This window comes from Trichomycterus rosablanca, chromosome 15, assembly GCF_030014385.1.
Source record: "Trichomycterus rosablanca isolate fTriRos1 chromosome 15, fTriRos1.hap1, whole genome shotgun sequence".
Lineage (NCBI taxonomy): Eukaryota > Metazoa > Chordata > Actinopteri > Siluriformes > Trichomycteridae > Trichomycterus > Trichomycterus rosablanca.
This window is the reverse complement of record NC_086002.1, coordinates 22,225,272-22,248,807: the sequence shown is the minus strand read 5'-3', so window position 1 is coordinate 22,248,807 and position 23,536 is coordinate 22,225,272. Positions and strand designations below refer to the sequence as shown.

At 36.9% G+C, this 23,536-nt stretch overlaps 1 protein-coding gene and 1 non-coding gene across 2 annotated transcripts in view; one reads left to right on the top strand and one right to left on the bottom strand.

The window, feature by feature from the left end:
- LOC134328805 (histone H2AX-like) overlaps positions 1-23,536 on the bottom strand; it is an 82,260-nt gene that overhangs the window by 3,502 nt on the left and 55,222 nt on the right. The window lies entirely within an intron of this gene.
- Positions 17,011-17,174, top strand: LOC134329685 (U1 spliceosomal RNA). The gene has a single exon (XR_010014909.1). It is a non-coding gene; the product is annotated as a U1 spliceosomal RNA (small nuclear RNA).

Sequence of the window (23,536 nt, the reverse complement as noted above, 5' to 3'; positions counted from 1 at the left end):
ATTGGAAACATCACAAATTGGAAACAGAAAAAAGGCCGCTCTAGAGCTTTAGTTCCTTATTATAAATTAATTTATGGTGATTTTATAAATAAATTTAATGTTTTGAATATAGATTGGATTAAGGATTCTAATAAAAAGATTTACAAGCTAATAGTAGATTTGAAATATTGTAATATAGTGGATTTTAGAGGCCTTAGAGAGGAAGAAAAGGAAGAATGTGTAAATAATATCTTATGTAAAAAAATATCTGAGAAGTTAAGGGATATTACATGGTTGGTAGCAGTGAGGAGACTTCCAGTGAGATCTGTAGTGAAGTGGAGTTGTTTTGTGAAGACAAACATGTGCCCTATGCCAAAATGCCAGACAGAGGAAACTTTAGAACATTTTATTCTAGAGTGTTATCGTTCCCAAGAAGTTTGGAGCAAAATGGAAAATTTAGGTGTTGAGATTAAAATTCATATGAAGTCCGTCTGTTTCGGTATTTTTGATGAAATCATGCCTAAAGATAAACATGACTTCTTGTGGTTAGTACTGTGTATTGTGAAGTCTAAATTATGGAAAACAAGATGCAGAATGACTATTGACCAACAATTTGTTTCAGCAGAGAATGTTTATAAAAATATAAGAACTGAACTGAAAAAAATAAGAACAATGAATGTTTTATTTAAGGACTCTGAATTGTGGAAGATTTTAAAATTGTAAATGATTGTCTTGATAATGTAATGTAATTTCCATGTACTCTGATGAAGTTTAAATAAAATATTAAATAAAAAAAAAAAAAGAAACAGCTTTGACGATCAGCTCGCCGACGCTGGGACCCGCTTTCTTGGGTTTGGTCGCGGTCTTCTTTTTAGGAGCCTTGGCGGGGGCCGAGCTGGCCGGTGCTGGAGCTTCTTCTACCATCGTTGTTGGAGCTAAAACGGCGCTAAGAAAGAGCGAGTGAAGCGCTGTGCTCTGTTGTACAGAGACTCCTCCCTCTTACGAGAGGGGGCGGGGCTTTATAGCACACATGAGAACTGTGTAGACTCAACTCGGCCAGCGCAGCGTCTGTGTGCTTCCGTGACACATGCGCACTTGTGTTTTCTCATGGCAAATAGTGATTAAAATACAAGTCCTGATATAAAATGCGAGGTAATAAAGTGCACGTCGGCCGAACATAAGCTCTCTCGTTCATGTAAAAGCCCGCAAAGGGAACCTAACGATGCTCTGTTTCCTTGTGTTCTGCTAAAACAGCACACCGCTCCTGATGCGTAAAGCGACGCAGCGCACATTTCACATCTTATTACACGTAAAAATATGCCGAGGAAACCCGATCTTCTTGTAGACACTTGCTGAAAAGAGCAAACAAAGCCTTGGTGTTTTCCACATGTATTTATAAGCGGATGTGAGCTTCATTTTCTACTAGAAAAATAGGCTGTTTAGTGCGAAGTAAAACACAACTACCAAGCAGGACTAGGTCGAGTCCAGGGTGCTTAACTGTCATGTAGCTGAAAGAACAAATGGAAAAAAAAAATTAATAAATATAACAATTTAGAATAATAATGATGATAACAAGAAGAATTTTTTAATACACTAACATTTTCATTTTAGTTCTACATATTTGTGCTGTAAGATCTACAGAACATCACCGTGTCAGCTTTAAGTTCACATATACTGACACATTTCTAAAACAACACATGGCTCCAACATTCACATTCTACTGATCTTTCTAACACTTACAAAACAGATTCAAGTCTATTTTAGTTATTTATCTGATACGTCTCTTTATAAAGATGTACTTTTTAATATTTAACTCAGAAAAGTCTTTAACACAGCTAACACCGACACATACAATGTCTTCTTTCACTTATTTGGTTTTTATTGATACACAGCTAAGATCACTTTCATTTTAACCAAGTATGCTTTAGCAGAATATGACTTATAACGTCCCATTTCTCACAATACAGTGAAATATACAAACACATTTTTAACACAAATGTCACTTATAAAGACTTTATAAGTCAGTATTGTTCAGCACAGAAGAATCTGAAAACTTATTTACTCAATTTTTATTTATTTATTTGTTTAATGTATTCATTGTTTATTTAGTTAATCACTCGTTCATGACCAGGGCCGTGATTAAATTAATATTAAGATTAAGTAGTGACATAAGTGTCAAAATTATTTTTCCCATCCAACCGGCCCAAACTCCAAAACTGACATGAGCCGGCCCATCGGAAATCCTCCCGAATCTCCCGATTAGCCACTCTGGGCCTTTTCATGACCCTAACACCCAATTTAACAAAACATTAATTTACTTACATTTTTACTCTCTCTCTCTCTCTCTCTCTCTCTCTCTCTCTCTCTCTCTCTCTCTCTCACTCTCTCTCTCTCTCTCTCTCTCTCTCTCTCTCTCACACACACACACACCTGCAAAAGCTAGCAACAAACACAAGCGTTGTCCATTTATATATTACACATTCCTAAACACAATTTTACCCTCATGTTTTATTCACCCTACACCTCCTTATAGTACATTGTAATATGGTTTAGGGTTGCATAGAAGCCCTGTTGAATTTCTTTTTTTAACATGTTTAAAACTGCAAAATTATGAAAATTTAACTAATTACAGAAAACATTATGTGTGATACATCAAATCGATTGTGGACCGATTTACTGAGGAAAAACTACAGTGGCCAAGAAGTGCAGAACAAATTAACATTTTAGAAAACAAAATTACAAAAAAAAAAAAAAAAATTACAAGAGCTGAAACACTTTTACCAATGCCGAAACAAATTTACAAACAGTCGATCTGACAGAAAGGGTAAGTACAATACACAGGAAGTGCTCGTTGCTTACCTGCTGCCAATCAAACTGTTTTGCAGGGATGAAGTGAACAGAGTTTGTGATGGTAACACTAAACAATAGTGATGTGCAGATGAAGCCTCATTAAAGCTTTTGAAGTTTTTCCTGATTGTGCTGAAAATAGCTGAGTGGGGGAGGAGGGGGGTGGTTAGGGTTGCACCTATAAAAAATATAACGTGTCTTACACCGTCATGAGAACATTATTAAATTGTTTTATTTAGGGTGTTTAACAAATATTATTTTCATTCTTTATAATAATAAGTCAGAACCATATTTTAGGCAAAACAAGGCACTCAGCCCACTGCGCTACTCATACAGCGGTGTATTAAACAGGTTGTTATGCTGATAAACCTGCTCACACACACCGTTACTAAGAATAAAAGCGAATACTTAATATAATAACCAAACACTTTCTAATTCGCACGGTAGCAGCAGTATCCTTCTGTTTCATACAAAGCTCGTCCTGTACCAGTTCAATACGGAACGTGGCGTTTAGTCTCCAAATAAAGAACGATTCTGTATTTTACGGGGCGGTTGGTAAACCTACACTCTAAAAAGAAATGTGTTAAAAACGACACACACTGGGTGGAATTTCAACACATGTGAGGAGTGTGCTCAGGGACGACACATACTATATGTTGATTTAAACACAGTAAATGTGTCATCCTGTTTTGCACACCCACCGTGTTAGGATAATTAACACACACAATGTGTTGTTCTTACACAATGTGTGTTGATTATGTGTAATCAAGAAAATGGGTAAAATAAAGACTAATACAAATGTAGCCATTTAATTTTACTGTATAATATTACAAATGTTTAAATAACATTCTTTTTTGTGACAAGTAATAAATTAAAACAAGATTACAAACAGTTTAACGGTAAATGTACAAAATATATCTTTCTTGAACTTTTCTTTTTCATTCTTAAAGATGGTTGCAAGATCTCATAAAACGTCTGTTTCTCTGTCCTAAAAGAAAGACAGAAATATCATTACAAGGTTCTGTGTTTCTCTCTCAGAGAGTCTTGTGTAATCACAATACAAAATATTAACTGAATTAGACATTTACAACATTTAATATTTTGAATAACATTCTGATTAGTCAACCAACCAAATAAGTAATCAGAACACAACTAATATTCCTCCAAATTTGTCATCAGATGTCTCTAATTATTCACATAGGCTGTTTAACAAATTATTAAACAAGTCACCTGAAAACTACAGTTACAGAATACAAGCTAAAATGTTTCCTTTACCAGAATAAAGTAAATCGGATGATGAATTTTGGAAGAGTTGTGCTTTACCCTAAATATATCCACCACTACCAGCTTTAATGCTAATAACAATAAGAAATGTTGCTAACGATTCGATTTAAAGAACCGATTCTTCCGAAACGATTCTGCACTTCCGAACCGACTGCATTAGCGCCTCTTATGCCTAGTTCACACTACACGATTTTTGCCCTGATCTTCGCTCGGCGACTGGTCGGCGATTGATTTTCCGGGTCGGGAGCAACTCAGCGTTCAGTCGGCGATCAAAACTCGGCTCTCAGTCGCTAAGTGTGAACTATCCAACAACTCGACCCGACCGGCTCGCCGAGCGCTCGGCGACTGGATCGAGTTTTCTAGCAGGTCAGATATCTGATCTCAGACGGGCAACTGGGAATGAGTGACATGTCGAACAGCCAATGAGAACACAGAATACAGCGCGAGGGGAAACGCAGGAGAGGAAATAGTTTATATGAGAATACACCGGCACACACACGTTTTACAGTATTTCTGATTTGATCGTCCTCTACAAAACATAACACCCACGCTGCATTGCAAAATTATTAATTAACCTCCAACTTACTACAGAACAAGCCATATACCGTTCGTGTTGCCAAATCCACTCAGATTCATTTATTTTTCCTCTTTGATTTTACACTGCACATCAGTGCACACTTTGATCACTCGCTACTTGTTGACGTGTATTTTTGGACGTGGTATCATTAAACCCCTCGTCACTTCTCACGTGTGTTTTTGTAAAGAAGAAAAAAAAGGGAGACCAGAGAAGCTCGCCTGAGATTCCAGTTGGTGATGGATCGTGTAGTGTGAAACCCCATATCGCCGATCAGTCGTGTAGTGTGAAATATACACCGACTGAAGGACTCCTGAGTGCAAGAGATTCAGTTGTGTAGTGTGAACTGTACAGCGATCTGACGACTTGGAAAGTCGTGTAGTGTGAACTTGGCATAAAGCACTAATGAATCAATCGATTCAGTTTTTCGATTCGTTTAAACGGATGATTTAAAAGAACCGATTCAGTAAAACGAACTGAGCTAAAGTAAGCTAAAAAAATGTTTTTTAATTATTAAAATTCGCTTCTCATAATGAGATTTAACGTAAATAATGTTACTCAATCACTGTAACCACACAGTCCCAATAGATCAGTTAAGTAAATTACCTTGAGAACACTGAGGGTTGCTATGGTAACCTTATCCACAGTCATTCTGTTGTGGCGCCATTTTGACCAAACTAAAAGTCCGATTAACGGTTAGCCAGTTAGCTAACGATAAATAATACCAATAAAAAGAAAGACTAGTCAGGTTTAACAGAACATTTATTACTGAATAGGAACAGAAAAGCAAACTTAGGTTTATATTAATGTAATTCAGTGCCTCCTTTTTTACTTAACTAAGTCTATTGTAAGTCTATTGTAAGTTAAAACAGGTCACAGGGTTAAAACCTTTTATAGCTTTGCTTGACTTCATAAAACAAACAACAAAACACTGATAAACAACTAAATAAATATTAATAAAACATACTCAATACTAGACTATTTTGAAACCCCACTGCTTTTGCATCTTACCAATAAGGATGAGTCCTGCTCCTTTCCTTGCATGGTCCAAAAACAGGAAATCAACCATGAAACACAGATATACTTGATAGGAGAAATGTGACTGGTTCATGCATATTTTTATTTATTAATTTATTTTTAATCTTCCATGGGAAAAAAAATCTATGTTTCTAGTCAGAAATGCCATTATTTTGTCCAACAAATGTAATTAAAATTGAATAAATATATATTTTTAAACAGTGTATTTTCTCACAGTTCTACACATAAATGTGTAGACTAACTATTGGAGTTACTTTACGTGTCTGTGTAAAAAGTGGCCAAAAATGACACAAAACATGTTACTGACTGCAGGACACAGTAGTTGTGTAGAAAAAATGACACATTACTTATTAGAGTAGTTTTACTGTTTCTTATATAGTCAGTGAAATAAAAGCACCAAAGCTTTGAATCAGTCCCGCACATTCCTGCTGGTTTAATACAAGCTCCGATACACTGAGTCCAGTGTTACAAAAGTGAAACAAGCTTCAAAGTCTCGGTATCAAATGTTCCGTCCCTAATAAACAATGTTCTGTCCATTTTGTGTTAATTATTTCAGCCAGTTGGCAGCTTTTATTTTTCTTGTTGAATTCCTTAGATGTTTAGAGAAGCGGACAGTAGATAGAGATGAACAGGCCACGTCTAAATGTCTGCACAAACAATCTAAGGACTTCAAGACTACAAGAAAAACAAAAGCAGGTGAACTGGATAAAATTATTTCCACAAAATAGACAAAACATTGTTTAGCGTTACCATCACAAACTCCGTTCACTTTACCCCTGAGAAACAGTTTGATTGGCAGCAGGTAAGCAACAAGCACTTCCTGTGTATTGTACCTACCATTTTCTTCAGATCGGCTGTTTGTAAATGTGTCTCGGCATTGGTAAAAGTGTTTCAGCTCTTGTAAAAAAAATTTTTGTTTTTTTTTGTAATTTTATTTTCTAAAATGTTAATTTGTTTTGCACTTCTCGGCCACAGTACAAGGTACTAAACTAATCAAAATACAATGTTTTTCCTGCTTCTCTCTCTACTGTTACCAGGAGAAAACAAAAAACAAACAACAAAAAAAGGGCTTCACCCCCTACTCTGCTTTTAAGTTTGATTAAAATATTAATAAAAAATTACATGACTAAGTTAAACTTTTAACTACCAGAGAAGATACACAACACGACATAAAAAACTTTGGCGGTGTGTCTGGTTGGTGGCGCAGGAGGGGAAGAGATGACTCCCGCTCAGCCAAAACAAAGTACATGCTCGGAGTTTCTCAGGAATGGAGTTCCAGAGTTTGGGACCAGATATACTAAAAGCCCTGTCACATAGAACGAAGCCTGAAAGGGGGACAACAAGTACGTTTTTATCTGATGACCGAAGTGAACGAGTAGGTGAGTATGGATGAAGTAAATCAGTGAGATATGTAAGTGCTTGGCCATGCAAGGCTTTAAAAACCAACAAAAGAACCTAATATTGAATGTGGTATTGGATGGGTAGCCAGTGGAGCTGTTTAAGTGAAGGACTTATGTGATCACGTGATCTTGTATGTGTTAGGACCCTCGCGGCTGAATTTTGTACATGCTGTAGCCTCTTTAGCCCAGAGACAGGGAGCCCATAAATAACAGCATTACAATAGTCCATTACAATAGTTTCAGTTGAAGAGAATGAAAGAAAGGAGCGCAGTCTAGAGATGTTCTTAAGGTGAAAATATCCAGTTTTAGCAACATTTTTTATGTGAAATTCAAAAGAAAGAGTGGAGTCTAGAATGACACCAAGATTGTGGACCTGAGACAGGAAAGAATTGGTAAAATCTGGGAATTTTAACATATCATATTACTTTTTACAATTCTCCAAAAGTGCCACCAGAGGGAAGCAACACAATTTTTTTTTTTTACCACGGTCAAAAGAAATCTGGTGGTCACAAATAAACATGAGGCCAAAATTACAGTGGTCTGTCTACCTGCATATGCTCATAACATAGCCGTGTAGCTGTATTTAATTAACCAGAGCTTTCATATACGTATATGATTTAAGTATACACTCCATCTTTATCCTGACATTCTTTTCTTTGTTTTTTATTTCTGGCGGTCTCCTGCTGTTTTTAACTGGAAGCCTCGCCCTCAGTCACTCCACCCTATCGCTCATTGGTTGCAGTGTAGAACAGGCTGCAACCAATCAGAAGCCACTTGTACTGCAAAAAGACGGAAAGAGAGAACAACCAAACACAAATATATGAAAACAGAAAAAAAAAACGTGTCCCTCAGGCACGTAACAATTTCATATCAGTATTTTTTTATTTTTCAATTCTCCAAAAGTGCCACAAGAGGGCGACATTACAAGATTTTTTTTACCAGCTAGGTCACATGATCTCATTTTACCATAATATTATATAATAAAAAATTATATTAGTTTTTATAACAAATATCCAAAACTGATACAAGAGGGCGACATTTCAATTTTTTTTTGACTGACCACAAATAATCACAAGGCTAACATTACAGTGGTCTGTCTACCTGCATGTGCTCATAACATAACCTTGTAGCTGTATTTACTTAACCAGTGCTTTAAAAGTATTCACTCTATCTTTGTCTTGACATTCTTTTCTTTCTTTTTTTTATTTGTGGCGGTCGTCTGCTGCTTTTTTACTGAAAGTCCCGCCCCCGTCACTCCATCATAGCTCTCATTGAATGCAGTGGAGAAAACGCTGCAACCAATCAGCAGCCACTTGTACTGCAAAAAGGCAGAAAGACAGAAAGAGAGAACAACCAAACACAAATACATACAGGGCGACATTACAAAGATTTTTTTACCATGGTCACAAGATCTCATATTACCACGTCATATTACTTTTTTGCAAATCTCCAAAAGTGCCACAAGAGGGCGACATTACAAGATTTTTTTATAACCAACTTGGTCATATGAACTCATTTTACCATATCATGTTAATTTTTTTTTTTAAGTTTTCCAAAACTGTCTCCTGCTGTTTTTTTACTGGAAGCCTCGCACTCAGTCACTTCACCCTATCGCTCATTGGTTGCAGTGGAGAACAGGCTGCAACCAATAAGAAGCCACTTGTACTGCTGATGCTTAGTCATTCCACCATGCCTCTCATTGGATGCAGTGGAGAAAACGCTGCAACCAAAAAAAAAAAAAAACCAACCAAACACAAATACATAAAAGAAAAAAAAACGTGTCCCTCAGGCATGTAACAATATCATATCAATATTTTTTTATTTTGCAATTCTCCAAAAGCGCCACAAGAGGGCGACATTACAATATTTTTTAACAGCATGGTCACATGATCTCATTTCACTATAATATTATATAATAATGTATAATGTTAGTTTTTATAACAAATCTCCAAAAGTGATACAAGCGACATTTTAATTTTTTTTTTAACCATAGTCACATGAAAACTGGTGTCCACAAATAATCACAAGGCTAAAATTACAGTGGTCTGTCTACCTGCATGTGCTCATAACATCAGCAGACACTTGTACTGCAAAAAGACAGAAAGAGAGAACAACCAAACACTAATACATGCACGTAACAATATCATATCACTATTTTTTTTTTTTATTCTCCAAAGGTGCCACAACAGGGCGACAAAGATTTATTTAACATGATCACAAGATCCCATATTACCACATCATATTACTTTTTTTGCAATTCTCCAAAAGTGCCACAACAGGGCAACATTACATTTTTTTTTCCATGGTCACAAGAACTCATATTACCACATCATATAACTTTTTTGCAATTTTTTAAATTGGGCGACATTAAAATATATTTTTTTACCCATTTGGTCACATGAACTCATTTTACCATATCATGTGAATTTTTTTTTTACAGTTTTCCAAAACTGCCACAAGACAGCGACATTACAAGGATCTTTTTTTACCATGGTCAAAAGACCTCATATTACCACATCATATTGCAATGCTCAAAAAGTGCCACAAGAGGGCGACATTACAATTTATTTTTTTACCACGGTCACACAAAAAAATGGCCACAAATAATCAATTAATAAAAGTAAACACTCTAGCTTTGCCTTTACATTTTCAGCATTTAGCAGACGCTTTTATCCAAAGCAACTTATATTTTGCAGTCTAAGCAATTGAGGGTTAAGGGCCTTGCTCAAGGGCCCAGCGGTGGCAGCCTGGCAGTGATGAGGTTTGAACAAGCAATCTTCTGCTTACTAGCCCAGTAGCTTAACCGTTAGGCTACAACTGCCCTTGACATTATTTTCTTTTGTGTTTATACTGAAAGTCCCACCAGTCACTCCACCATGTCTCTAATTGGTTGCAGTAGAGAACAGCTCGTAACAATATCATATCACTATTTTCTTTTGCAATTTTTCAAAAGTGCCTTAAGAGGGCGACATTAAAAGATTGTTTTTACCAATTCGGTCACATGAACTCATTTTACCATGTCATGGTAATTTTTTTTACAGATTTCCAAAACTGCCACAAGACGACGACGACATTACAAGGATCTTTTATTTTTTTTTCCATATTCACAAAACCTCATATTACCACATCATATTACTTTATTGCAATTCTCCAAAAGTGCCACAAAAGGGCGACATCTCAATTTTTCTTTTAACCACAGTCACAAGAAAACAGGCCACAAATAATCACAAGGCTAAAATTACAGTGGTCTGTCTTCCTGCATGTGCTCATAACATAACCTTGTAGCTGTATTTACTCAACCAGTGCTTTAGAAGTATACACTCTATCTTTGTCTTGACATTCTATCCTTTTCTTTTTTTTAATCATGCCAGTCTCTTGCTGTGTTTTTTACTGGAAGCCTCGCCCTCAGTCACTCCACCATATCTCTCATTGGATGCAGTGGATAAAATGCTGCATTCAATCAGCAGCCACTTGTACTGCAAAAAGGCAGAAAGACAGAAAGAGAGAACAACCAAACACAAATACATGAAAACAGAAAATATTTCTTTTACCATGGTCACAGGATCTCATATTACCACATCATATTACTTTTTTACAATTCCCCAAAACTGCCACAAGAGGGCGACATTACAAATATTTATTTTACCATGGTCAACAGACCTCATATTACCATATCATATTAGTTTTCATAACAATTCTCCAAAAATGCCACAAGAGGGCGACATCTCAATTTTGTTTTACCACGGTCACAAGAAAACTGGTGTCCACAAATAATCACAAGACCTGCATGTGCTCATAACATAACCTTGTAGCTGTATTTACTCAACCAGTGCTTTAAAAGTATAGACTCTATGTTTGTCTTGTCTTTGGCTTAATTTATTTGCGTTGTGACTTTTTTTATTTGCGTTGTGACTAGTTTTATTTGTGTTGTGGCTTAATTTATTTGCATTGTGATTTTTTTAATTCATGTTGTGGCTTAATTTATTTGCGTTGTGACTTTTTTTATTTGTGTTGTGGCTTATATCTATCTATCATCTATCTTTTTAGCAATTCTCCAAAAGTGCCACAAAAGGGCGACATTACAAGATTTTTTTTGTACCATGCTCACAAGAAAACTGGTGGCCACAAATAAACACAAGGCCAAAATTACAGTGGTCTGTCTACCTGCATGTGCTCTTAACATAGCCTGTAGCTGTATTTACTTAACCAGTACTTTAAAAGTATACATTGTAATTGGTTGCAGTAGAGAACAGGCTGCAACCAATCAGCAGCCACTTGTACTGCTTATGTTTAGTCACTTCACCATCGGCCCAAATCGTTCCCTCCTCACTAACACTCCACTACAGAGTCACACTCCATATGAAGTCACACTGTGCTGTGAAGGGAGCTTCCAATTAAAGGGAGAGTCTAAACTCAGAAGTCAACTCTGGGACGCCTTTGCTTTCGAGTGGAATAAGGAAGCTGCCGTCACCATGGCTACAGATAGATGCTTTTCTCGCCTTGCCGTCATGTCTTGCGCTCCGTTATCATTTCAGCATCTCCAAGCGGAAATACGAGCTTAGGAGACGCAAGCACCTGCTACTTTATAACTAGTATAAATGTATAGTTATGTTTTCATTCTCCAAAAAATGGTGTTACAGTTTTTCTCAATTGCTTTGGTGCATTTCTCTGATCAGAATTAAAATTCTCATAACTGTTAGTTCAGCCTCCACAACATTTAGTCATTTGTGCACATCATAGTAGCAGTTTCTCATTCCTTCCAACAAATTACAAATGCTTTTGGACATGCATCAATTGCTTCCATACAATTCTCTGCTGTTTTATAACATTATCATTTGCTTATGTCATGTCTGTCAAAATGAACTATACTTATGAATGCTGAATAGTCATTCCCAATAAAACTAATAGTCCTCATTTCATTGCTTAAATCATTACATACAAAAATGTTGAACTATTTCTCAAGATCAGTCAAGCAAATCTTACCACAACATTTGCTGACTTTTTTTAGACACTCTTTACTGGGACATAATACCTGAGAATGAGAGGGGTCTAAATGGAGACCATCTGAACAAGTATGTTGTAATATGGGATAATGTGAGTTTTCACCACTCAGATTTGGTCAGACAGTGGTTTGCAGCACATGAAAGGATGCTGGTGGAATATCTCCCTCCCTACTCCTCATTCCTTAATCCAATAGAGGAGTTTTTCTCTGCCTGGAGGTGGAAGGTATATGACCGGCATCCACATACCCAAATGGCCCTGCTAGTGGCCATGGATGCAGCATGTAATGACATCACAGCAGAGTCCTGCAGAGGGTGGATTTGCTACTTAAGGAGATACTTTCCTTACTGCATTGCCAGGGATGATATTCGCTGTAATGTCGATGAAAATATGTGGCCAGACAGACAGGAACGTCTGGATGTGCAAGAATGATTTACAGTACTGTGTATGTTGTATGTTCCAATTCAGTTCCAATATGTACTGCAATATTGTTTACAGTTGTGCACAGCTCTACCCAAAGGGTGTTTCTTATGTTTGTTGTAAATAAGTTTGTACTTTGCTATAGCACAATGCTGTGAACAAATTAGAATTGCAAAGAGCATATGCAGTAAAAATGTGAAACATACATATTGAGTGTCTTGTACTCATTTACCTCACTAAATACAGTAATGTGCAACTTAACTGTAGATTTCAGATGGGTGTGCTAATAGTGTATAGTGCTGTCTTGAGCATTTTCAGGTAGTGTCACCATGATCTGACTTTTTTGCATTGGAAAACACTTACAGATTGAACTGTCATAATGAAAACATGACAAAGCCATTTGACTATCTTGTTCATAAACAATGGAGTCAGGACTTTTATTTTGATGACCCTGACACTTTCATTGACATGAATACTTGCTTTTGATGAATGAACTTTTCATTTGGAGCAAGTGACACGCTTTTGCAGGTTATACACTAGGTTTTGCAGTTTGTACTAATTGTTTTGAGAAATGCACTTACTGTTGTGCAAATGTTAATAGTGATGTGAGAAATGCACCAAAGCGACTGAGAATTTTTTTTTTGCCATTTATGAAGTTTAAGTTCACCGATCACAGATTTCATTACTTTCTTTAAAAAGACTGAATAAGACTGTGCCTACATTTTCCCTAACACCTTATGAGGATAGTTTAATATAATATTTTACATTTGTAAGATGTTTCCTCCATTCACCTTTCCTAGCTGCACTTCTGTGGAGTGTGGTGGTTGAGTGTGCTCTTGTGTTCACTCGCTGTTGAAGGGTTTTACAGTTCACTTCCCCTCCGTCCTAATTACTTTGGAACAGCCCTTAATGTGGTGAGCACTCCACGTGAACGAGCAAACGGAGGTGGAGTGGAGAGGCGGAGTGAGTAGGGAGCGGATTGGGATTGGGGACATATCTGTTATTGGTTGCAGTGGAGAACAGGCTGCAACCAATCAGCAGCCACTTGTACTGCAAAATGACAGAAAGAGAGAACAACCAAACACGACATTACAAGAATTTTTTACCAACATGGTCACATGTTTTCATTTTACCATTTCATGTTCTTTTTTTTAACAATTCTCCAAAAGTGTTCTAAGAGGGCGACATTACAAAGATTTTTTCTATTATGGTCACAAGACATATAATATATTGCCATAAGTATTCACTCACCTGCCTTCACACCTATATGAACTTGAGTGACGTATCATTCTTAACCTCCTCACCCCCGAGATTGGACGCTTTGAAAACAAACAATATCCTGTAACAACACTTGTTCATTTCAGCCTTTTAAATGACATTATAAAAAAAAAAAAAGAAATTTTGCTTGGGGACTGTGAGTTATTTAGTGTCCAGTATACTGGACATTTGGAATTAAGAGCATGAAATGTGCAAGATTCTGAAAAAATTTACATATTATTATTACCATTATAACATGTGACATATCAAGTATTGTACATTTATGGCATAATGTAATACATGTTTATAATATTAAAAAGCATATACTAGTTTATACAGAAGTTAAAATTTACATTTTAATTATTTATATGAATATTTTAAATATTTAATTTAAAACTTTTAATTTTAAAAACTCAAACCTTAAAAATTTAAACTCAAACTTTTTAATTAAAACATTTAGCTTTGTTCATTTCCCCTTTTCTTATAAACAAACTTTCCTTTTATAGATATATTTTAAAAACAAGGAACATTACTAAAACATAAAACAGAATATTCAGTTTGTGAATATTAATTTTAAATTTTAAATTATCCACATATCTATCTTTCAATATCAATATTTTGAAAATAAATGATATCTAAATTATTCAAATAAAAACCTTTTGCATTTCAGCTTTGAGTTTTTCTTTTCTTTTTTTAACGGGACCTTGTGTGGAACTCATAAAAGCAGTTTCGTTCAACTTGAATGCAAAGAAATACATTACATTTTAAACATCTTATGCTTGATTTTTTGGTGCAGCCAGGGTTTCTGCACCTCTGAAAGCTGGTGCTATCACTACCCACCACTGGCAAGTGCTCTGCCCCACTGCATCTAACATCTTGGCTTAGAATCACTTCCCTATCACTATCCTGTTGATATTCATCCCACTACTCTCAACACTGCAGTCTATTACTATCATCTAGTAATTTAAGCACCTCATCTACTGTCAGCCCTTAACATACACGAAAAAGATATGTACAGCATGAAAAATGCAAAAAAGTAATACTGATGCACGTCTTCTAATTCATAGTTAGCATGACAAACTAAACAACATTCAATACGTTAAATCCAAATGTCCAGCTGGCTGGACATAAAACATTTGCTCGAAATTTAAGTATGCGTAAATACATATTCATCGCTTATATTGTTACCAATCATTACAAAAACCTTCTAAAAATACATCATTTCTAAAACACTTTGGTTATATGTGCACATTAATAGATAAAAACGTATGTTTTGTTCGGTCACGGAGGCAACAAGCGTCTTTCTCAACAGCCGCCATCTTCGGGTCTTTTTTCAAGAAGCTTAAAAATAATTCTCAATGTCTTTGACCAACCAGTAGAAAGACAGAGTTGTGTTGGAGTGTCTAAAAGTGAGTGTAACAAAGTAAAACTTCCTGTCGAGTTATAAAACCCAGAAAAAAAATGTCCAGTATACTGGACATTAGGAGTGAGGAGGTTTTAATCCATAGGGTTTAATATGATGTCGGCCCACCCTTAGCAGCTATAACAGCTTCAACTTATCTAGGAAGGCTTTCCACAAGGTTTAGGAGTGTGTTTATGGGAATTTTGACCATTCTTTCAGAAGCGTCTTTATGCATTATCTCTGGTGCGCAGTCATGTTGGAACAGGAAGGGACCATCCCCAAACTGGGAACACAAAGTTGGGAGCATGAAATTGTCCACAATCTCTTGGTATGCTGAAGCATTAAGAGTTCCTTTCACTGGAACTAAGGGGCCGAGACCAACTCCTGAAAAACACCCCCACACCATAATCCCCCCTCCAACACACTTTACACTTGACACAATGCAGTCAGACAAGTACCGTTCTCCTGGCAACCGCCAAACCCAGACTCGTCGATCGGGTTGCCAGACAGAGAAATGTGATTCGTCACTCTATAGAACACGTCTCCACTGCTCTAGAGTCCAGTGGCGGTGTGCTCTACACCACTGCATCCGACGCGTTGCATTATGCTTGGTGATGTAAGGCTTGGATGCAGCTGCTCGGCTGCATTCTATGAAGCTCTACACACTGTTCTTGAGCTAATCTGAAGGCCACATGAAGTTTGGAGGTTTGTAGCAATTGACTCTGCAGAAAATTGGCAACCTCTGTGCACTATGAGCCTCAGCTCTGTTATTTTACATGGCACTAACACTTCATGGCTGTTGTTCCCAATCGCTTCCACTTTGTTATAATAGCACTGACAGTCGATTGTGGAATATTTAGTAGCGAGGAAATTTCATGACTGGACTTGTTGCACAGGTGGCATCTTATTACAGTACCATGCTGGAATTCACTGTGCTCCTGAGACCCATTCTTTCACTAAAGTTTGTAGAAGCAGTCTGTATGCCTAGGTGCTTGATTTTATACACATGTGGCCATGGAAGTGATTGGAACACCTGAATTCAATTATTTGGATGGGTGAGTAAAAACTTTTGGCAATATAGTGTATTAACATTTCAAATGACTTTTTTACAATTCTTCAAAAGTGCCAAAAGAGGGCAACATCACAAGATTTTTTTTTTACCAAGATCTCATATTGCCATATCATAACTAATTTTAACAGTTCTTTAAAAGTGCCACAAGAAGGCAACATCACAATTTTTTCAACATGGTCACAAGATCTTGCATTATCATATCATATAACTTTTTTTTTTTTTTTTTTTACAATTCTCCAAAAGTTCCACAGGAGGAGTTTGCATGTTCTCCCTTTGTCTGCATGGTTTTCCTCCAGGTGCTACGGTTTTTTTCAAAATCCACCTGACAAGCATGCCCTTTGACATAGCTCAATCATGAAACGGTCAAATTAGCCTAAGAAATAGTGCAAACGGCAAATTATGTGTCCAGTGCTGAAGCTGATCTAAAACACCGGTCTCTTTAACGTTTGTATCAACAAGCTTTTTATGTGAACGCTGCCTTTCCAAAAATAGCTCTGGACAACCACTTTTTTTTTCCAACGCAAAAACACCACAAATCCGTCTTATCATATCAGAATGAAAATCATTCAGAACAAGAAACTAAATGAATACGGTCGGCTTAAATCTACAAGCTCCTTCGTTGCTACCACAGAAATCACGGGAAAGCGAACGCGGTCCCTCATTATCGAGTGGAGCTCACTGTGAGTTTGAACGGTGTGTGATTCGGTGTCTCTGTTCGGCGGTGCTTCTGGACCTCATACTTACCTGGCAGGGGCGAGACCATGATCAAGAAGGTGGTTCACCCAGGGTGAGGCTCAGCCATTGCACTCCGGTTGTGCTGACCGCTGCGAATTCCCCAAATGTGGGAATCTCGACTGTATAATTTCTGATAGTGGGGGACTGCGTTCGCGCTCTTCCCTGATTTATGTGGTAGCAAAGAAAGAGTTTATTACTGCAGGATGATTGTTTGCTATTGATTTGTTGTTTTTTAGTGAAGTGTATCAAATGCTTTCCAAAGAAAATTATGTGTCTCTATTCACGTTTTTATTTTTTGCACAATTTAAACAAAGCATAAAAGAATAAACACATTACTAGAAATGCTCCAAAAGTACTTGGAATGATTTTTTTACATGAATTTCCATTCAAATTTAAGACCTTTTTTGCCGTCTCCTGTAGAACTGCCATTTTGGAAATCACTTTGCACATCAGTGTTATGCATGGTGTGGTGAGAGACTCGACCAGCGGTCAACAGTGAGAACAAAGGTTGACATATTGTGCATTAATTGATTAATATCTGATAATTACTATACTAATACTCACTCACTCATTATTACTCTACTAATACTCACCCATATTCATAATTACTAAACTAATACTCACTCACTCATTATTACTCTACTAATACTCACCCATATTCATAATTACTATACTAATACTCACTCACTCATTATTACTCCAGTAATACTCACTCACTCATTAGTGAGTATTAGTAGAGTAATAATGAGTATGAGTGAGTATTACTGGAGTAATAATGAGTGAGTGAGTATAAGTAGAGTAATAATGAATATGGGTGAGTATTACTGGAGTAATAATAAGTGAGTGAGTATTAGTAGAGTAATAATGAGTGAGTGAGTATTAGTGGGGTAATAATGAGTGAATGAGTATTAGTAAAGTAATAATGAGTATGGGTGAGTATTAGTTGAGTAATAATGAGTGAGTGAGTATTAGTGGAGTAATAATGAGCGAGTGAGTATTAGTAGAGTAATTATGACTATGAGTGAGTATTAGTAGAGTAATAATCAATGAGTGAGTATTAGTGGAGTAATAATGAGTGAGTGGGTATTACTGGAGTAATAATGAGTATTAGTAGAGTAATAATGAGTATGAGTGAGTATTAGTAGATAAGCATAAAAGAGCTACTATAAATGGCCAGAAAGCGTGTAAGAGACTTCACTGATCACTGGTAGATGTGAAATAGCAACAGAGCAGGAGGATCCTCCAGCATCACACAGCTCGTATCCAGAAGGACGTGTTTTGTTATCTAAATCTGAAGGACTTTCAAGAGCAGCTTATTTGTCTCAGGCATTATTTGTACCAAATAATGTTGCCAAAAACATGGACACATTAATGATTAATTTTGTTTGGAAAAACAAGCCCCATTATTTAAAGAAGGATATTATATCCAATCTGAAATGAACAAGGTGGTTTAAATGTATTAGATTATTCCACTTCAAACTACACTTTTAAGATTAACTGGTTAAAAAACTTTATTAAAACTAGCTCTTCACTGTGGAATATATTCCCCCAATACTTATTTGAACAACTCAGAGGGATAACTTTCCTTTTGAAATGTAACTTTGATATTAATAAATTACCTATTATGCTATCTAGATTCCACAAACAAGTGCTACAAACATGGTGCTTGGTCTATAAACACAACTTCTCTCCACACAACTTTTTCATTTGGAATAACAAGTACATCACTCATCAGAATAAATCTTTCTTTTTTAAGAACTGGTTTCAAGCTAATATTCTACTAGTTTGTCAGCTGTTGAATACAGATAATAACTTTTTAAGTATTAATGAGCTTCGTCTCAAGTTTAACTGCCAAATTTCAGATAAAGAATACTTAATGGTTTTAGAATCAATATCTGACAAGAGTTTGTCTTTATTTAAAAACTACAGCACAAATCATTATATAGACATAAACACAATAAACAAACACTTGTTTCTGGGTGACATTGATATTATTAATGATAAATGTAGCAATAAAATGGTCCGATCCTTATTTAATTATTATTATACTCCTCCTTCAAAATCTTTATGGATCTCAATGTTTCCTGACTTAATATGGGACGATACTTGGAGTGTACTTAAACGATATTGTATTGCGAATAAAACTAAAGAAGAATTTTTTAGTATAATACATAAGATTTATCCTGCTACGGTTACTTTGGAAAGATTCAGACTGGATATAGATTATTGTTGTTCTTTCTGTAATGGAGACAAAGAAACTATTAAGCATCTTTATTTTTTTTTTAATGTCCCATTGTATCTATGTTTTGGCATGAAATGGTTCGGTTTTTGAATGAAAAACTTAAAATGAATTTGTCTTTGGATATGCAAGTTGTGTTATTACATTTCTACAGAGATGGTACCCCTACAAATAGAAAATATGTGATTGATTTATTTGTGGTTCTTGGTAAATATCATATACAGTATATATATATATATACTCATCATGATGGGGACCCCCTCTTGTTTATCCTCTTGTTTATCCTCTTGTTTGTCCTCTTGTTTGTCCATTCTCTGTCAAGTTTAGTACACATTTGAAATATCAGTAAAATAATTTTGCTTCAGGTCAACAAACAAACAGAAAAAAAAAACCAGATGAACCTAAATGTAAGTGCGTGTTATCACAGAGCTCATGGTGCACTTTACCCTCCCCCACCCCACTTAGTTACACGCGGGAATCTACATTTTAGGAACACCTGAATTTAAAGGTATCCAGTACAAAACCATCACTGACTGTAGACTCAAACTGCTAAAACACATGATTACATTCACACCTGTGTGTGTTTTATCTACATTTAAACCCTCATTTGTTTAAATACCAAGTCATGCAGGTGAAAAACGAGGTGAAAGCATCAGTATGTGTTGTGTGTTGGACGGATTAAAGCTCTGAGTACAGCCTGAGTTTACAGTTGAATAGAAGAGTAAAACAGGTCTTACCTGCAGCAGCTTCACACTTTCCTCGTGCTCCAGTCTGTTCCTCTCTCGGGACTCCAGCTCGTGCCGCTCCACACAGCGCTGATGATGCTCGCGCAGCCTCTGAAACCTCCGTGTCTCGCGCGCACCGAGCATGATTATAATGATGCGTTCAAGGTGCACAGAGAAAGTGCAGAACTGCACACGTGCGTTTATGATGGCGGGGTGTTTTATCAAATGTTTCAGTGCCAATTTACTTCTCATGAAGTTAATCACTCTCCCATAAAATCATTACCCAAACACAGCTTTAGAGACATTTTATTAAACGCTTGAATGTGTTGTAGAAATCTGTACATTAAAGAAAATACAACATTCTTTTTAATAATATCAATTATCAGGTCAGGGGATGGCTTAATTAACTCAGAAGGAGCTCAAATTGTTGTATGACTTCAAAATAATTACTAAAACAAAAGAGGGCTGAGCAGTTCTTCATTTCAGAATAAAATATATTCATACAGATCAAGTTAATAAACAATTTCAGTGTGTCTTGAACAAAGCATTAGTAGTTCACAGGTGCTTAATTGCTCTCTCTCTATCCCCTCCCCCACCCTGACTCTGGACCTGTTATGACATGAACCAGTGTGACATGAACGCAGTATGAAATGTCCCACCACAACACTACACTATATTTAATGCTATTTATTTTTACTGATGCTTTTACATCAGATACAGTAGATAACAACATATTGTGCTAAATAATTTAGCATGAACTACATAGAACAAATGGATACTTCTGATCAAATTCCATGTTTTACTGATTTTGTAAAAGTAAGTAAAATAAAAAGTTTACACATTCTCTACAGGAAACAAAGTGCTGCACATTTTAATGCATGATTACTTTTTACTTGCTGAATGTAAGTACTAGGGGAAAAAAACAATGTGCCTGGTATAAAAGTAATAATGCATTAAAAAGCTAACTTTTTTTTTCTTTTAGTTACATACAGAAAAAATATTGTTCAAATTTCTATCCCATAGAAGAGACATTAAGACGTTTAAACCAATAACAAAACATGGAATTCACCTAGCTGTGCCCAAACCACTGCGTATTATGTATTTATATAACATGTATGACATCTTTATAGTGTGATTTGAATATTTGTGCTCTGTCATTCAATTTGAAAAGAGAAAACCTGATCCTGAAGTTTACTTGGAAAGCTTATGTTCTTGCCCCTCCCCCACACCCAGTCCTGCATAAATGTAAAAAAATGGCATAAATGTAAGTCGCTCTGGATAAGAGCGTCTGCCAAATGCCATAAATGTCAATGTAATTTGATTATTACTGTTGTATATGTATACATACCAGTAAATGAAAGCAGTAGTATTAATTAAACAGTACATACAAAAAATCCCCAGATGTGGAACTGCATCGTCAAACATTTTAAAGTATGAGAACCAGGCACGTTAATCGTTAATCTATCCCATAATTCAACTGGTGCTGCAAGGATATTCAAAGCAGAAGATGAAAAATGTCAGAAAGCAGGGAGTTGGCTGTTTACAACCAAAAAAAAACAGCCAACTTAATCCAGTTGATCACTAGACCAATGTCCTCCTCAGTGGACATTTTCCTGCTCATTTATTTAAAAAAACCATTAAATACCCTGATGTGTGAAAACTGTACATTTACCATCCTAGGTTGGTTTGATGGTTATTCACCACCCACTGATAGGTACAGATATTTACCATGCTAGATATCTATCGGGTGGCTGTGATGCATTGGTAAGCTCTTGGATCACAGCTCTGAAGAGTTGATAAATAGTGATCAAGTCACTCAAAATGACTAAAGAGTTTCACTTGGTCAGCTTTTCAGTCAGTCAAATAAAGGTACTTCCATCAGGATGTGAAAGGGCTTGGACCCATGGGTCAGTCCGGCCTCATCAGAATTGGGTGTAACATAGATGCTTTGACAAAAGAACATGCTAGAAATGGCTGATATAAAAAGGGGCAGTGGAAAAACATGGACATATGCATGGGAATGACCCGTGTTGCATTTTTGGCTAATTATTGTCATGTGTTTGTAGGGCGGCACGGTGGCTTAGTGGGTAGCACTGTCGCCTCACAACAAGAAGGTCCTGGGTTCAATCCCAAGGTGGGGCGGTCCGGGTCCTTTCTGTGCAGAGTTTGCATGTTCTCCCCGTGTCCGCGTGGGTTTCCTCTGGGTGCTCCGGTTTCCTCCCGCAGTCCAAAGACATGCCACCAGGCTAATTGGAAACACTGAATTGTCCTATAGATACCTAGCCGCTAGATGCACAAACCAGTGCATTGTAGTGCCGGTCCAAAGCCCGGATAAAATAGGGAGGGTCGTGCCAGGAAGGGCATCCGGCGTAAAAACTGTGCCAAATCAATGTGCGGATCATGATCCGCCGAAGAGCTGACCCCGCATCCAAGCGGGACAAAGGCCCAGGAGAAGAAGAAGATTGTCATGTGTTTGTAAATACATCTTTTCGGATGCAACAACTCTTTTTATATGTGTGTTCAGTTTTAATCTGAGAAGCAGCCTTTGAAAATGGGTATCGTTGAGTGTCATCTTTGACTGAAGTATCTTTCGTGGTTGACCCAGCACCTAAAAAGGATTTGCAGTTCTCCCAGGGGCTTTAGTAAAGTTTAGTACTTGAAATTCTAAGTGCTGACCTTAAGAAAACATGGCAAGTCTGCATGGATTTTGCACGAATCGTTGTCCAGATAAAAAATACTTTGGAATGCCTGAACGGTTCCATTTGAGTATGTTTATCTAGAGCCTCTGATGACAATGTGGCCGAAATTACGGACTCGTCTGACCTTTCTAGAGCCTGTTTGGACATGTTCCAATTCCAATATATTCTTATTCAAATCCCATAATAACTTTTTGGACACCACTTGGGCCGTTTGACTTAAAACTCAACTATGTGGGCAGTCAACACCTCTGGAAGTAGTCTGAAAAATCTGAAAGCTCTAGGTCCACATAAAGATTTTTAAGGCCTTTCAGTATTTCTCCTCCTTCACTGAGAAAGGCATAAGGCCAAGGTGCAAGTCTGCATGAATTTTGCTCGAATCGTTGCCCCAATGAAAAATACTTTGGAAAGCCCGAACGCTTCCAAATTTGAGTATGTCGACAATGTCGCCAAAATTTCAGACCCATCGGACCTTGCTACCCCGTTTGGACACGTCCAAATCCCAATTTATTCCCATTCAGATTCTTACACGCTCTATGTAACACTGCTTTGGAAGGTCCGATCGACTCAAAACTCGAATGTGTTGGCTGTGGACACCTCTAGAAGCAGTGTGAAAAATCTGGAAGCCCTAGGTCCCCTTGAACATTTTTAAGGCCTTCCTGTGTTTCTTTTGCCTGACTTTGAACCATTTATAAAGGTTCCAGAACCTCTAGGACAGCAAAACTAGTTTTCCCGAGTGTAACCATACCAGATGTGTCTACCTAAGTGCCCAATAAACATGTTAATTTAGTAGCTAAACGTTATAAAAACGGGGCGATTTTCCGCGATTTCCCTCAAAAGCAGCTCAAGCTGCTGGTGTCAAACAGC